The following is a 14206-nucleotide window of genomic DNA, read 5'->3' as shown; positions in this document are numbered from 1 at the left end:
GTGATTTGCTTTTACAAACAGTATTATATTTCCTCTTTGCTCAGGTTTCCTATTGGTGATGTATAGGAAATAGAGAAGCAGAAGTGTATGACAGTATCTCAGTGAACAGATTTGTACATATAAATGTATGTGTGCATGTGAGAGTGTGTAAGGCTTCCGTTTGTCACTGAAAAGCATTACAGAATTTTTTTAAGAGCCATTTCTAGGTCATAAAAACTCAGACACATGCAACTATCCATTGCCTGAAGAGAGATTTTATTGACATTCCTTAAGTTAAGTTCAGAAACCCAAGATCTTTTCCATCCTGTCTCCAAGGATCAAAGGTCTTTCTTTCTCCTTTTATATCTTTTCCTGTATATAAACAAAGGGAAGAAATTTTTCTCCATCCCTCATGTACAAGGAGTAACTTGTCACTTGTATAGAAAATTTCTATCAATTCTCATCACATCACCTTTGATCAAAATTGTATGTGTGCGATCCAGCAATTGCACTACTGGGTATTTACCACAAAGATACAAATGTAGGGATCCGAAGGGGTACGTGCACCCCAATGTTTATAGCAGCAATGTCCACAATAGCCAAACTGTGGAAAGAGCCAAGATGTCCATCGACAGATGAATGGATAAAGAAGAGGTGGTATATATACACAATGGAATATTATGCAGCCATCAAAAGGAATGAGATCTTGCGATTTGCAATGACGACGTGGATGGAACTGGAGGGTGTTATGCTGAGTGAAATAAGTCAATCAGAGAAAGACATGTATCATATGACCTCACTGATATGAGGAATTCTTAATCTCAGGAAACAAACTGAGTGTTGCTGGAGTGGTGGGGGGTGGGAGGGATTGGGTGGCTGGGTGAAAGACAGTGGGGAGGGTATGTGCTATGGTGAGTGTTGTGAATTGTGCAAGACTGTTGAATCACAGATCTGTACTTCTGAAACAAATAATGCAACATATGTTAAGAAAAAAGAAAAAGAAGAAGATAGCAGGAGGGGAAGAATGAAGGGGAGTAAGTCAGAGGGGGAGATGAACCATGAGAGACGATGGACTCTGAAAAACAAACTGAGGGTTCTAGAGGGGAGGAGGGTAGGGGGATGGGTTAGCCTGGTGATGGGTATTAAAGAGGGCACATTCTGCATGGAGCACTGGGTGTTATGCACAAACAATGAATCATGGAACACTACATCAAAAACTAATGATGTAATATATGATGATTAACATAACAATAAAAAAATTAAAAAAAATTGTATGTGTGTTACCTGTAGGTTTTCTGTAGGCTTAGAAAAACAAACAGAACTCTAGTTGACAAAGTTCCTTCAATTCCTTGTTTGCACAGATAATGAATGATGTTGAATTTCACCAAATTATTTTTCTTTAATAATAATAAATTGTTATTTATTTAGAGGCTCATATGGTGAGGGTTTTTAAAATTTTTTTATCTGTTAATTTAGAGAATTACATTGGTTGGCTTTTCAAATGTCAACCTAACTTTTCATTCCTAGGATAACTCTATCTGTTCATAATTTTCTGTCCCTTACATATTGCTTGTTTTGACATACTAATATCTCATTAAGGATTTTTGTGTCTATATTCATGAGACATGTTCACCTGTAATTTTCTTTTCTTGTAATATATTCTTTTAGTGCTAATATCTAGATAATACTGACCTTGTACAATGTTCTGGTAGCTAATTTTTTCATTTTATATTTTCTTTTTTTTAAAGATTTTATTTATTTATTTATTTATTTATTTATTTATTTATTTATTTATTTGACAGAGAGAGAGAGAGAGAACACAAGTAGGTAGAGTGGCAGGCAGAGGGAGAGGAAGAAGCAGGCTCCCCACTGAGCAGAGAACCTGACTAATGCCGGGCTCAATCCCAGGACCCTGGTATCATGACCTAAGCCAAAAGCAGCCACTTAACCAAATAAGCCACCCGGTGCCCCTTATTTTATATTTTCTAAGAGATTTTATGTAACATCAGCTTTATATATTTCTTTAATAATTGGTAGAATTCATAAGTGAAGACATTTAAGCCTGGAGTTTTGTTTTTTTTCGTTTGTTGTTTTTTTGCTAGGAGGCTATAAAGTATGATTTTGTTTTTTAAAATATTCAATCATTTCAGTCTTTCTATATTCACCCAGACTTGGTTTACAGCCCACTGTATAGTCCATTTCTGTACACATTCCAAAGGCATTTTAAAAGAATGTGCATCCTGTCACATTCTTGGGCATTTTGTTGTATAAATTTCAATTAAATGACATCAGTTGATTATGCTATTCAAATTTTGTATTTCCTTACTGATTTTTCAACTGCTTGTTCTATCAATTACCAAGAGAAGAATGTTGAAATTTCCAACTATAATTGTGGTAAACTCCTTCTTGAGTGCCTTTGAGTGTTTTTGTACTTAAATACTTTTATCCAGCTTTTATATGTGTTATAAATGTGTGTAGGTGAATAAGACATAAGTTACTTTGCTATTATCAGAATCAGAACTCCTATGTAGATCACTTTTAGTATTTTTTAAGGAAGATAGTCACTATTACTTGTGTTTAGCAGAGATTAGCAAAAGGTATTGATTCCTCTGGTATAGAGGCATACCAAAAAAGGCAAAGCAGAAATCCATTACCATGAAGTAAGTGGCTTCAAGCAGAATCGATAACTAGATGGTGTTTGGGTTAGGTACTGCAGAGAAGTAAGGGATAACAATTTTGTTGATGGCCTTGAGATCTAGGAAAAACCTGATATCTTCATCCATTTGGCTTGTATAATGGCGGGATAGAAGTGTTACGGAGCTACTGCAGGGTCTGAGAAGACCTTTGCATAAGAAGTCCTTCAAATATAGGTTTGAGCCCTTCCTTTGCTTTTGGCTTCAAAGGATATTGGGAAAGTTTAGGTTCCAGTAGGATCTATGTGAACTTTCCTAGGCTCTTATCAAATTATTTTCCCAATTCCATTGGAGTTTTAGCCCACAAAGTGTCAAGTATGGTACCAAGATCTGAATCTGCATCAAATATAACAAAAAAGGAAAAAATATATAACCAGGGCAGATACAATTTGATTTTGATTATAGGAGTGCTTTGGAACGACAAGGAATAGTTTCTGTGCTGTGCATTTGTACAATCCCATTTGCAAAGTAAGTCCTTATTAAATTTGCAAGAGTGATATCATAGAGCAGGAAGAAATATTTTTAGTTAAGTGTCCAAGGGTTACAGTTAAGGGTTAGGAGATAGGGAAAATATGTGGGTTATTTGAAATACCTATTGTTGTTGTGTTTTCTCTGAGAAGAATTCAGAGATTGAGCAGTTAACAGTGTTTAATGTAGAAAGGATATTGCTTGTATCTATCAGGAATTGATGAGGGTAACTATTTATATTTATAATTAACTCTCCTTAAGTGTTTAAGTGTAAGGCAGAATATTGGGTACATTTTCCTTCCTAAGAGCACCATCGTTGATCTGAATTGTGGGATATTTCTATGTCTTGGTTTCTCTTTTGTAGAAAAATGGAATATTTTTTTCCAGTGTTCCTTCTGTTTACAATATTTACACATGTTCTTGTCAAAAGGTGGTAAATTGGGAAATGGGTCACATAACTGTTTGGTCTGCAAAGTCATAAGTCTATTTGGGGTCCTGTCTAATTTTGTCAGAAAGCTCTTTTAAAATGCTGTACTGGGTGTTGTAACTCAGGTTAAGGCCCTGTCTCTCATTTCAATTTCTGTTTTTGAATTAGGTCTCTCATTTCAGGTTTAACTCCAGTGACAAAATGAGATGAAAGAATTGCCATTACATTGGCCCCTTCTTTAACTTTCAAATGTTAGAAAGTATTGCTTAGGGGCACCTGAGCTGTTCCGTGGGTTGAGCGTCAGACTCTTGATTTTGGCTCAGATCATGATCTCAGGGTCCTGGGATTCAGCCCTGTGTAGGGCTCCATGTTCAGCAGGGAGTCTGCTTGAGGATTTCTCTCCTTCTCCCTCTGCCCTACCCCTGGCTCCTGCATGCATTCTCTCTCTCACATAAATTAATTAATTTAAAAAGAGAAAGTATTGCCTGGTTTGTTATAAAAATCTCTTATCGTTTTATCTTTTCTCCATTTGCAGAGAAAATTATGATACAACTGATTTGTATTCAAAACGTTTTGGGTGTAGTTTAGGAGATTTTGTTCTACTTTTCAGGCCCCTTTTTAACTCTTGGGTATATTCTGGAAAGAAATATCACCCCACACTTGTCAGAATGGCTAAAATCAAAAACACAAGAAACAACATGTTAGCGAGGATGTGGAGAAAAAGTAACCCTCGTGCACTGTTAATGGGAATGCGAACTGGTGTAGCCACTGTGGAAGACAGTATGGAGGTTCTTCAATAAATTAAAAATAAAATTATGTTATGACCCAGTAATCACACTACTGGGTATTTACCCAAAGAATATGAAAATACTAATTCAAAAGGATATATGCACTCCTGTTTTCATAGCAGCATTATTTACAATAGCCAAATTATGGAAACAGCTCAAGTGTCTATCAATTGATGAATAGATAAAGAAGATGTGACATATATACACAATGGAATATTACTCAACCATAAAAAAGAATGAAATCTTGCCATTTGCAACAACATGGATGGAGCTAGAGAGTACACTATTAAGCAAAATAAGCCAGTCAGAGAAAAACAAATACCATATGATTTCACTTATATTGGAATTTAAGAAACAAAACAAATGAACAAAGGGACAAAAAAAAGAGGCAAACCAAGAAACAGACTCTTAACTATAGAGAAAAACAGATGGTTACCAGAGGGGAGGTGGGTGGTGGGGGATGAGTGAAGGAGGTGAAGGGGATTAAGAGTACACTTACCTTGATGAGCACTGAGTAATAAATGGAATTGTTGGATCACTATATTACACCCCTGAAATTAATATAACACTGGAATTAAAAGAAAAGAAAGAAGGATCCTGTAGGTCCTTTTCCAGGTGAATCTAATCAGCTTTTGTCATTTAGCATTTGATATGAGGTTCCAATCAACATGTGTACAAGTTAATATAGGTCAGGTAACCCAAGGCTACCCAGAAGGATTCTAAATTCTATGAATACAGGCACAGTGTTTTATGTGCTTTATTATGTTTTGCAGATACTGGTTTTTTGGGGGGGTTTTGGGTTTTTGGTTTTTTTTACAAATTCACAGTTTGTGGCAACTCTGTATTGAGCAAATCTATTGGTGCTATTTTTCCAACAGCATTTGCTCACTTTGTATCTCTGTGTCACATTTTGGTAATTCTCACAACATTTAAATTTTTCATTATTATTATATTTATTATGATGATCTATGATTAGTTCTTATGACTCACTGAAAGTTTCTCTGATAGTTAGCTTTTTTAGCAATTAAGTATTTTTGAATTAAGGCATGTACATTGTTTTTCCGACATAATGCTATCGCACAATTAATAGACCACAGTGTAGTGTAAACATAATTTTTATAGGTACTGGGAAACCAAAAAATTCATTTGACTCACTGTCAATGCCATGGGCGCTGTTATTGCAATGGTTTGGAACTGAACCCGCAGTAACTCCAAGGTTTACATAGCTGCTGGTCTTGTCTTGGTTTAGGGAAATCCTTATTGATAGTTTTTGTTTCAGCTGGAGTCCAAGGTTTAAATTACATTTGCCTGCATACTTGGCTCATGGGAGGAATAAATCCTTGGAGGCAACCAGTATTTGAGGGTATTAGAGTCTTAGGGGAAAGATAGCAACTCTGGAAGCTCTGGGAAGAACGTAGAGGAGGTACAAGAAGAGGGAGACCAGATGGATAAGGGTTAGAGGGACAACTGGATGTAGAGAGATCACAGGACGACAGAAGGGAAAATATTCACTAGGAAAAGAAGTCTAGTTTGCTCTTGCTTCAGTTTGTCAGCTGGCTCATTTGCTTTGGCCAAAGAATCTTTAATTGAGACAAGGTTTGCCTCAGAATTTCCTTTGGAGTCTGCATATCAGTCATAAGATGCTGCCCATTGAACTTCTGAAATCTTACTCATTTTCTTTCCTAAGGTACCTCTCAAATGACCGATTTTGTTCAAATCAAACATTTCCTAGAGTGGTCATTGTAGACTCAAGTCATCCCTGATGAAGTTATGCCATTTAGAAAGATATGCACAAGAATTTATATTTTAAGAATTTATAATATAAAATTATATTGTAAGGAGAGTACACAGAAGAGGCAGGGGTTTTTACATCTAGGGGAGAGGATTTAGACTGAGACACCTTATGAGAGTCAGCCATGGGAAGTAGGAACGTAATGCTTGTAATGCTTGCTCACTCCCAGTTTCAGGGCCCCAACCTAATGGTTGGCTGCCTGTGAGCACAGATCGGACTACTGGTACCTGCCCTACCCTGCTGTCCTGCCCCACTCCACCCCGCAGAAGGAAAAGCAGAGAGAATGTTCTCTTTGGATCCAAGCCAAGCTCACAGGAGCAAAAAGAAAAAAGAAATGATAGAGGAAAGAGCCTCATCTGGTTTTATTAATGAGACACAGCAAAGTTTGTCCAAGTGAACATGGAGTGTGTGAGAACTACACAATCACCAGTCTGTGGGGCTGGCTGGAACAATAGGTTTATAGGGTCTCTGCCTGCATTCTGCCTTGTGATTCTCCTTATTATAATGAACAATGCTTTTAAACAGCCCAACACAGAACAGGAGCACAAAAGAGCAAAAACAGAATGAAAAGGAGTGGCCTCGTTCCACTTAGGATCCAAACAAATGAGAATCAATAATAAAGCCTCATTACCAAACTGAGGATAAAGAGCCAAGGATCTCAAGGCAAAGCAGGTGCGGACGATACCCGGTGCTGGCTTACTACTTTGGCAAGACCTCCACAAACTGCCGGCAGCAAATGACAAGGAAAAATTCTGTGGACACCGTACCTGGGCAACCACTGGGGTTCGCTGCAGAGGACAGAGCATACGGTTTTGGTGACACCTTCAGGAAACTCTGGAAATAAGCAAAGACCATCCCTAGTGGAACAAATGTAGACTATTATCTAGGACTTTCTATAGAAAGAAAGCTGGCCACTGTCACTGGTGTTTGGCAGAGACTCAAAGACAGGCAGAAGAGTGGGAGAGCATTATAGTGGGGGAAAAAAGGAAGGCTCAGGTGTGCCCTGGGTGGAGGGTATTGGTTGGGGAAGCTGGAGGTGGGCATACTAGAGCCTGTTCTGAGATTGGTTTGGGGCATATATTTGCCTTTCTCTGGTTGCTTCTGAGTGGAAGCAAGGGTACATACTAGGGAAGCCAGCTGTCTGATAAACTCTGATTGTCTGGGCCTATTGCTGCAGAGGTTGTGGATCCAAGTTCTGTTGATCTACATGGTCTGGCCATGGTCTATTTGCACATTTAGTCCTTTTAGGTTTCTTATGCTACTGAAGTACATTTTCAGTGTCATGATTATTTATTTGGGTCGTTTCTCTTTTCTTTTTGTTAAGTCTGGCCAGGGGTTTATCGATCTTATTAATTCTTTCAAAGAATCACCTCCTAGGGTCGTTGATCTGTTCTACTGTTCTTTTGGTTTCTATTTCATGGATTTCTGCTCTGATCTTTATGATTTCTCTTCTCCTGCTGGGTTTAGGCTTTATTTGCTGTTCTTTCTCCAGCTCCTTTAGGTGTAGGGTTAGGTGGTATATTTGAGACCTTTCTTGTTTCTTGAGAAAGGCTTGTATTGCTATATACTTTCCTCTTAGGACCGCCTTTGCTGCATCCCAAAGATTTTGAACAGTTGTGTTTTCATGAATTTTTTTAATTCTTCTTTAATTTCCTGGTTGACTCAGTGTCATGATTAAAGAGAGGACCACAACAACAAACTAAATGCTTCACATAGATAACAAATTAGGTAAACTATTTTAGCTAAAAGTTAAAAAAAAAGTAATTTAAAAAATTAATATGGTAAAATAAATCCAAACAAATAGCCAGAAAATAATAATAAAAGAAGTTCTTAAAGGAAAATCCACTTTTATTTCCCCAAAATATCCTAGGACATCTTCTCAATGTCATTGCCATTTCTCCCTGAGGCTGTTTTAGAATGAATAAGCATTTTTTTTTAACCTGGTGTGAACTACACCTCTTTACAGAGAGGAGGGTGACCTATTTTATTTTTTTATATATTTTTAAAGATTTTATTTATTTATTCATGAGAGACAGAGACAGAGAGAGATAGAGAGAGGCAGAGAGAGAAGCAGATTCCCTGCTGAGCAGGGAGCCTGATGTGGAACTCAATGCTAGGACTCTGAGATCATGACCTGAGCCGAAGGCAGACGCTTAACAACTGAGCCACCCAGGTACCCAGGATGACCTATTTTAGACTTTTGCACCCCTGACAAGTGTTGTGCTGTGTCACTAAGAAGCCTAGAAGGCTCAACCTAGAAGAAACCTTTGGAACATTCACTGCCTCCCAGCAGCAGGTAAATGGAATTTTACACTGTACGAGATCTTAGTACCCTCAGTACTCTGGCTGACAATGTGTAGCCTCTTAAGCTCCATGCCAAAAGAAGCTTGCCTACCAGAGTGGCAGTGCACTGAGGAACATGATGTACGACTTTAGCTGTTACTTCCAGCAATGTCTGACCTCCTTCCTCCACCTCTTGGGGGAGTCTTTCACACACACCTCCTCCAACACCTCCATTTTTATGTAAATTTCTTGAGGGTAATGCAAATCAAGATTTTTTTTTCTCCCGGAGCTTGACAAAGAAAAAGATATTTCACCTTATCTGGCTCAGATCCTACAAAGAGTGACTGGTTTTAGATTCAGAGTTTTGTGCCTTTGATTTATTTAGAATCCATTTCATCTTAAAAAAAAGTTTTCTCATGTGAAAGTACATTTTAAGCATGAAATGAGCACAAAGCATTATTAGTTTTTTGATCAGTTGAGTTTTACATTTGACTTTGAAAGACGTTTCTTACCAAAGAAATATGGGTGATTGAAACCCAAAAAGAGCAATTTGGTGTTCATATCATTTTCACATATGAATATACACCTTTAAAAGTCCCTAACTCCATACAATTGGAAATGCAGTCAGCTCTTCACCAGTGGGAGACATACCAAAGGTGCATAGGTTATTATTGTGGGCCACGACCTCTACGTCTTATGCACGTGGCATGTAGCTTCTAATGATCTGGTCGCATGTGTTAAAGGAAAAGTTTCATCATTGCAAATTATTCACTATATAATGGTTACAGAAAAAGATCAGTTTAATAAAAAATTTTAAAACTCCCACTTAATTTATTCATGACATAACATGATCTTTGGTACTGGCTTTAAAATACTGCAGTGAAGAAAATGAGGGAAGAGATGAAAAGAGATTAGCAAAATGCTGATGATTGTTGAATTGAGTAATAAAGTGTTCATTATGTGTTTTTTTTTTTTTTTACTTTTGGGTATGTTTAACACTTTTCACAATAAAGTTTAAAAAAACACTTCCCATATTGGAAAAGGGAAGTATGGAAAACAACAAACAGGGTCACTGGTCCATCTGATATGTCATTACACAAAATTAGCAAGGACTTCTGACCTGCAAAGGATGGAAACTCCATCTTTTGACTAAGTATCTGGCTCTTTTTGGTTCTGAACTCAGGTAGGATCTCTTGCTCATTACCCTGTTTGGTCACCTGAGATGAATAATCCAGACGATGTTTCTTTTGGTGGTTGTATTTTTGGTGACCCATTTTCTGTTGACATGGGTCCAGAGTCAAGGCGTTGTTTTAGGCACTTAGCAGAAACAAAGCATTGCTGGCCAACCTTGGGGTCTCCTGGGCAATGTGATTCCAGTATAAATTAAGTAGACTTTGATCTGCTTCTACTTTTGTACTGCATGGGCTAATAACAAGGTAAGACATCTTGTCGGGTGGTTCATTGTCTTTTGAGTCTAGAACCCAATCCAGGAAGAGTTCATTGACTTCTCTCTCAAACTCTTCCTCGGGAAGTTCAAAAGAATAGCCTGGAGTGAGAAGGCACAATTAATCTGCTTCTTGCCCCAGCACATATTAATATTTCCCCAGTTGTCCCAAAATGTCTTTTCTAGTTGTCCTCCCCTCCTCCCAATATGAAGGGAAAAGTTTTCTTTGTTGGCTAAGTTTTGCTATGAAAATGATGTCATCTGAACCATGCAACAGCATGTGTAGGATGCGACATAGTTGATGTAGGTTCTTGTGCAAGCTCCGGGTCTTTTTGTAGCCTGCTAACAAATGGTTACACAGACCAGCAGCAGTCTGCAACCCATGCTCTCTGGAGGTCTGTTGTTGTACCTCCCCCAGTTTAGATTTGGCTAATCATTTCCACTTGGTGCCTTTTAACTTCTTCCTTCTGTATTTCCTGTAAACTACAAGTTGAATGTAAAGCAGCCCTCTCCTATACAAGTGTAATGCAAGCCCCAAATGAGAGCCACATTTGTGATCTTAAATTTTCTAGTGGACACATGAAATATATAAAAAGGAAGAAGTGGAATTAATTTTAATAGTATATTTTATATTTAACTTAATGAGTCAAAATCTAATCATTTTAACATGTAATTGATATAATAATTATTATTGAGCAATTTTACTTTGTATTGTTATTCTAAATCTTTGAAATCTGGTGTGTATTTTATGCTTATAACCACATCCCAGTTTGAACTAGTCACATTTGAAGTGCACAGGTATAAGGTCTTGACTGCATTCAGAATGAATATTTTCAGAAAAAATTACTCATAGCTGGTGCTGAGTATCTCACATCACATCATATTAGATGGCACATAATGTCAGCTTACCCCAACATCTAAGTTAATAGGAGGTATTGGTTTCTTATCAAAGAACTGCTTGTTGTCTAACGAACCTTTTAAGTAAGATGGAATCCCATGTGCCAACTAGAAATAGATCAATGGAAAACATCTTAATTGGTTATAACAGACCAGTGGAGAAAAAGCAAAAATCAAAGGAGACTCTTAGATGACATAGATTCCTCTATAGGCGTTAGTAAGTTTGAGAAATTTTATTTATTTTTTTTAAGGATTGATTTAATTATTTGAAGGCGAGAGCAAGTAGGGAGAGAGGCAGGGAGAGAGAGGGAAGCAGACTCCCTGGTGAGTGCGGAGCCTGACGGGGTTCAATCCCATGACCCTGAGGTCATGACCTGAGCCAAAATCAAAAGTGGGATGTTTAACCTACCGAACCACCCAAGCACCCCAAGTTTGAGCAATTTTAAAATCTGATGATATGGGATGGAGTTGTTCAAACATTCACGTCCCATGATGGTCTCATTAATGGAGTCTGTTGTACATACTTAATGTAAAATAATCAGATGCTATGCAGGAGACAATAGGGCCCATCCTAACAATGTTGTCAGGGTGCAAAGTTCCAGGAAGAACTGATGCTAATTCTTTTAGTCTTACATTGTAAAGACTGTAGCAGTTTCCTAAGTATCTGCATAAGAAAAAAAAACTAAAACCAAAACTTGTAACTTAAGAGCTTTAAAGATTATTCCAATAAAACTGGTGGATGAGTTACACATCGCCTTTAAAAAAAAATATATTGGACTACGTTTTCTTTCAATGTATGCATTTATTGTTTAATGATATAAAAAGTGTTCAGTACCAATTTGACTGATAAATTCTGTATGAGACATTTATCACAGGGACAAGTTAGAGGTAACTTAGTTCTGGCAAAAGGTTGCTTCCCTGTGGACTTGGCAAGGGACCAAGTGGAATCGAGTACTTCCCGTTTCTTGAGCCTGTTCTGACCAGGATTGGCTTATTGGCCTCCATCTGGGGCTGTCTTTCTTCTGGGTGTTCATGCCCTTGAGTAGAACGTGCCAGACTTCATCATCAGGCCTCTGACCAGCTGTCTTTCCTCAAAAAAAGAGGAAGGGAGACTAAGGAAAGGCAACTCCAAGAGAAGGAGGGCTCAGTACAAAGCTAGGGCACCAGGGTCCTATCTCATTTCTCTTGGTGCTCCAGAGATCAGGCCATATTTGGGGGCCCTGAAAGAAGGCACTAAATAAGTTTCCCCTTAAAAAAATTAATGTATTTATTGGATTTACATAGGCCCACTCCTCCAAAGAGTTCAATATTCAAAATTGATTAGGCTTTGGAGTTGGTCAAGCTCTCTGTGCTCTGAGGGCTGCTGAGGATTTTAGCAAGAGCTCAAAAGTAAAAAGTGAGGAGCTGCCACCTGTTTTTGTTGAGTTCCCTATCCATCAAGTGGGGACTGAAACAATCTTGTTAAAACATTTTAAATTCTTAGGCTGCAATTGCATACCTAATCAGAAAATATCATTTTGCCTACTTCCCAGTGTTTTGAGGATAGCTTCAGGACAATGACATAAATCACCACCAAAGGGGGCACCTGGGTGGCTCAGTTGGTTAAGCGACTGCCTTCGGCTCAGGTCATGATCCTGGAGTCCCGGGATCGAGTCCCGCATCAGGCTCCCTGCTCAGCAGGGAGTCTGCTTCTCCCTCTGACCCTCCCCCCGCTCATGTGCTCTCTCTCTCTCTCTCTCTCTCATTCTCGCTCTCTCAAATAAATAAATAAAATCTTTAAAAAAAAAAAATCACCACCAAAGGGTAGAGGAAATGAAATCTGTGCTTGGAGGAGTGTGTGATTCTGGTTTACAGCTTCTGCTGGAAAAAAGCCTTACAGTGCCCCCACTGAAGATCGTTTTTCATTTTTCCCAGCATAGAGCATCTGCTGCTAAGGCAAATGAAAACCAGTTGGAACCAAAAAAAACAGAAATTGGGTTTTAATAATCCTGTATCGTAAATGAGCTTCTCACTGTGTGAACATCGCTCTGAGCAATTTGGTACACCATTTTTATATCCTCTAAATTAGCATAGTGCTTTCCTTCTGGGGGCTAAAATGCTTCGTGTGTATAACCTGGATTTATGTTACGAAACAGAGGGAACAGAGTTGTCCCGGAATGGGAGTGGGACAAAGCTCTTAACCCCTTGCTTCTGTTTCGGTTAGCAGTGTGTAGCTCCCAGAGGGGCAGCGCGGTACAGGGAGTGAGGAGTGGCTTTGATTCTGAAGGCCCAGCTGACTCTTAAGTCAGCCCGTGCAGATGTGCAGATGGGCTGAGACAGAACAAAGATAATCCGTGAGTGAGAGTTTCACCTTCTGTAAAACAAGGGCAAGCATACCTTTTTTTTTTTTTGTAGAGATGTAAGAGGGAACAAATGAAATAGTTGCCATTTATTTCCCTGGACTCAGTCCCCTTCCATGGCACCGGTTCTACAGCACCTGGTTTGAAGTCTGTCTGATAGCCTGATTTCTCAATGCCCGCACCCCACCAAGGAGACCCCCCGGAGAGGACTTGAGAGCCCACACTTTGGTGCCTCTGTTAACTCATACATTACGCTCTGGAACCAAGGCTCGGTTCCCTGGACTGCCTGGTGGTCCTTCTGTGTTTCCTAATCAGTTCTTTTCTTTCTCTGCTCACGCTATTTATTTTTAATCTAATTTTTCTTCAAACCCAGTATGCTATGCCTTAATCTCTATTCTCAACAAATGACTTTGACTCTTGCCATATTGAGAGAAGAAAAAAAACAGGCAGAGGACAATATCCTGAGAATTCTCACAATTTCCCATAGCTCTGCGCTTAACTTTATCAGCATTCCTGGTTCCGCCTTCTTTGTTCTCAGTGATGTGCTCTCTTTGGCAGCACATATACTAAAACTGGAATGCCACAGAGAAGATTAGCATGGCCTTAGCGCAAGGATGACACACAAATTTGTTCTCACTGTGGCACAGTGAGCCCCCTGCCCCCTTTCGAGGCTTATCTTCCCTTTTTTCTGCTGGATCTCATCCAGTGTCACCTTCTTAGGATCTAATCTATTAATCATCCACTTTCTTCATTCTATGTCATTATTTCCCTCTTTAAAGAAATTTTTGCCATGACACCTAATCACATTCAATATTTCCATCTTAAAATAAGAAACCCTATTGGATCTGGGTTCTAGGTTGACATGGCTGACAGCCTAAGCCTACGCTCTTCCTTTCCCTTTACTGCCAAACTGTGTCCTGCTTCACTTTTACTCAGTCTTCAAGCCACTGTAATCGGACTACCACTCTCCATCTTCATGGAAACTAGTTTTGTTGAGGTCATCTATGATTTTTCTGTTTCAATGCCTAATGGTCACTTCCAAGTCTTTATCCTGTTTGACTTCTCTGAAATATTTGTATTCATAAGCACTCCTTCT

General features: G+C 38.7%; 1 pseudogene; it reads left to right on the top strand.

The window, feature by feature from the left end:
- Positions 1–13652: 13652 nt before the first annotated feature.
- LOC114224726 (U6 spliceosomal RNA) lies at positions 13653–13751 on the top strand (annotated as a pseudogene).
- Positions 13752–14206: the final 455 nt, after the last annotated feature.

This window comes from Eumetopias jubatus, unplaced genomic scaffold (assembly GCF_037043125.1).
Source record: "Eumetopias jubatus isolate StellerSeaLion01/CBP00866 unplaced genomic scaffold, mEumJub1_p1.0 scaffold_16, whole genome shotgun sequence".
In the NCBI taxonomy this organism is placed as follows: Eukaryota; Metazoa; Chordata; class Mammalia; order Carnivora; family Otariidae; genus Eumetopias; species Eumetopias jubatus.
Note: the sequence above shows the minus strand (reverse complement) of the source record. Positions and strands in the feature narration are given on the sequence as shown.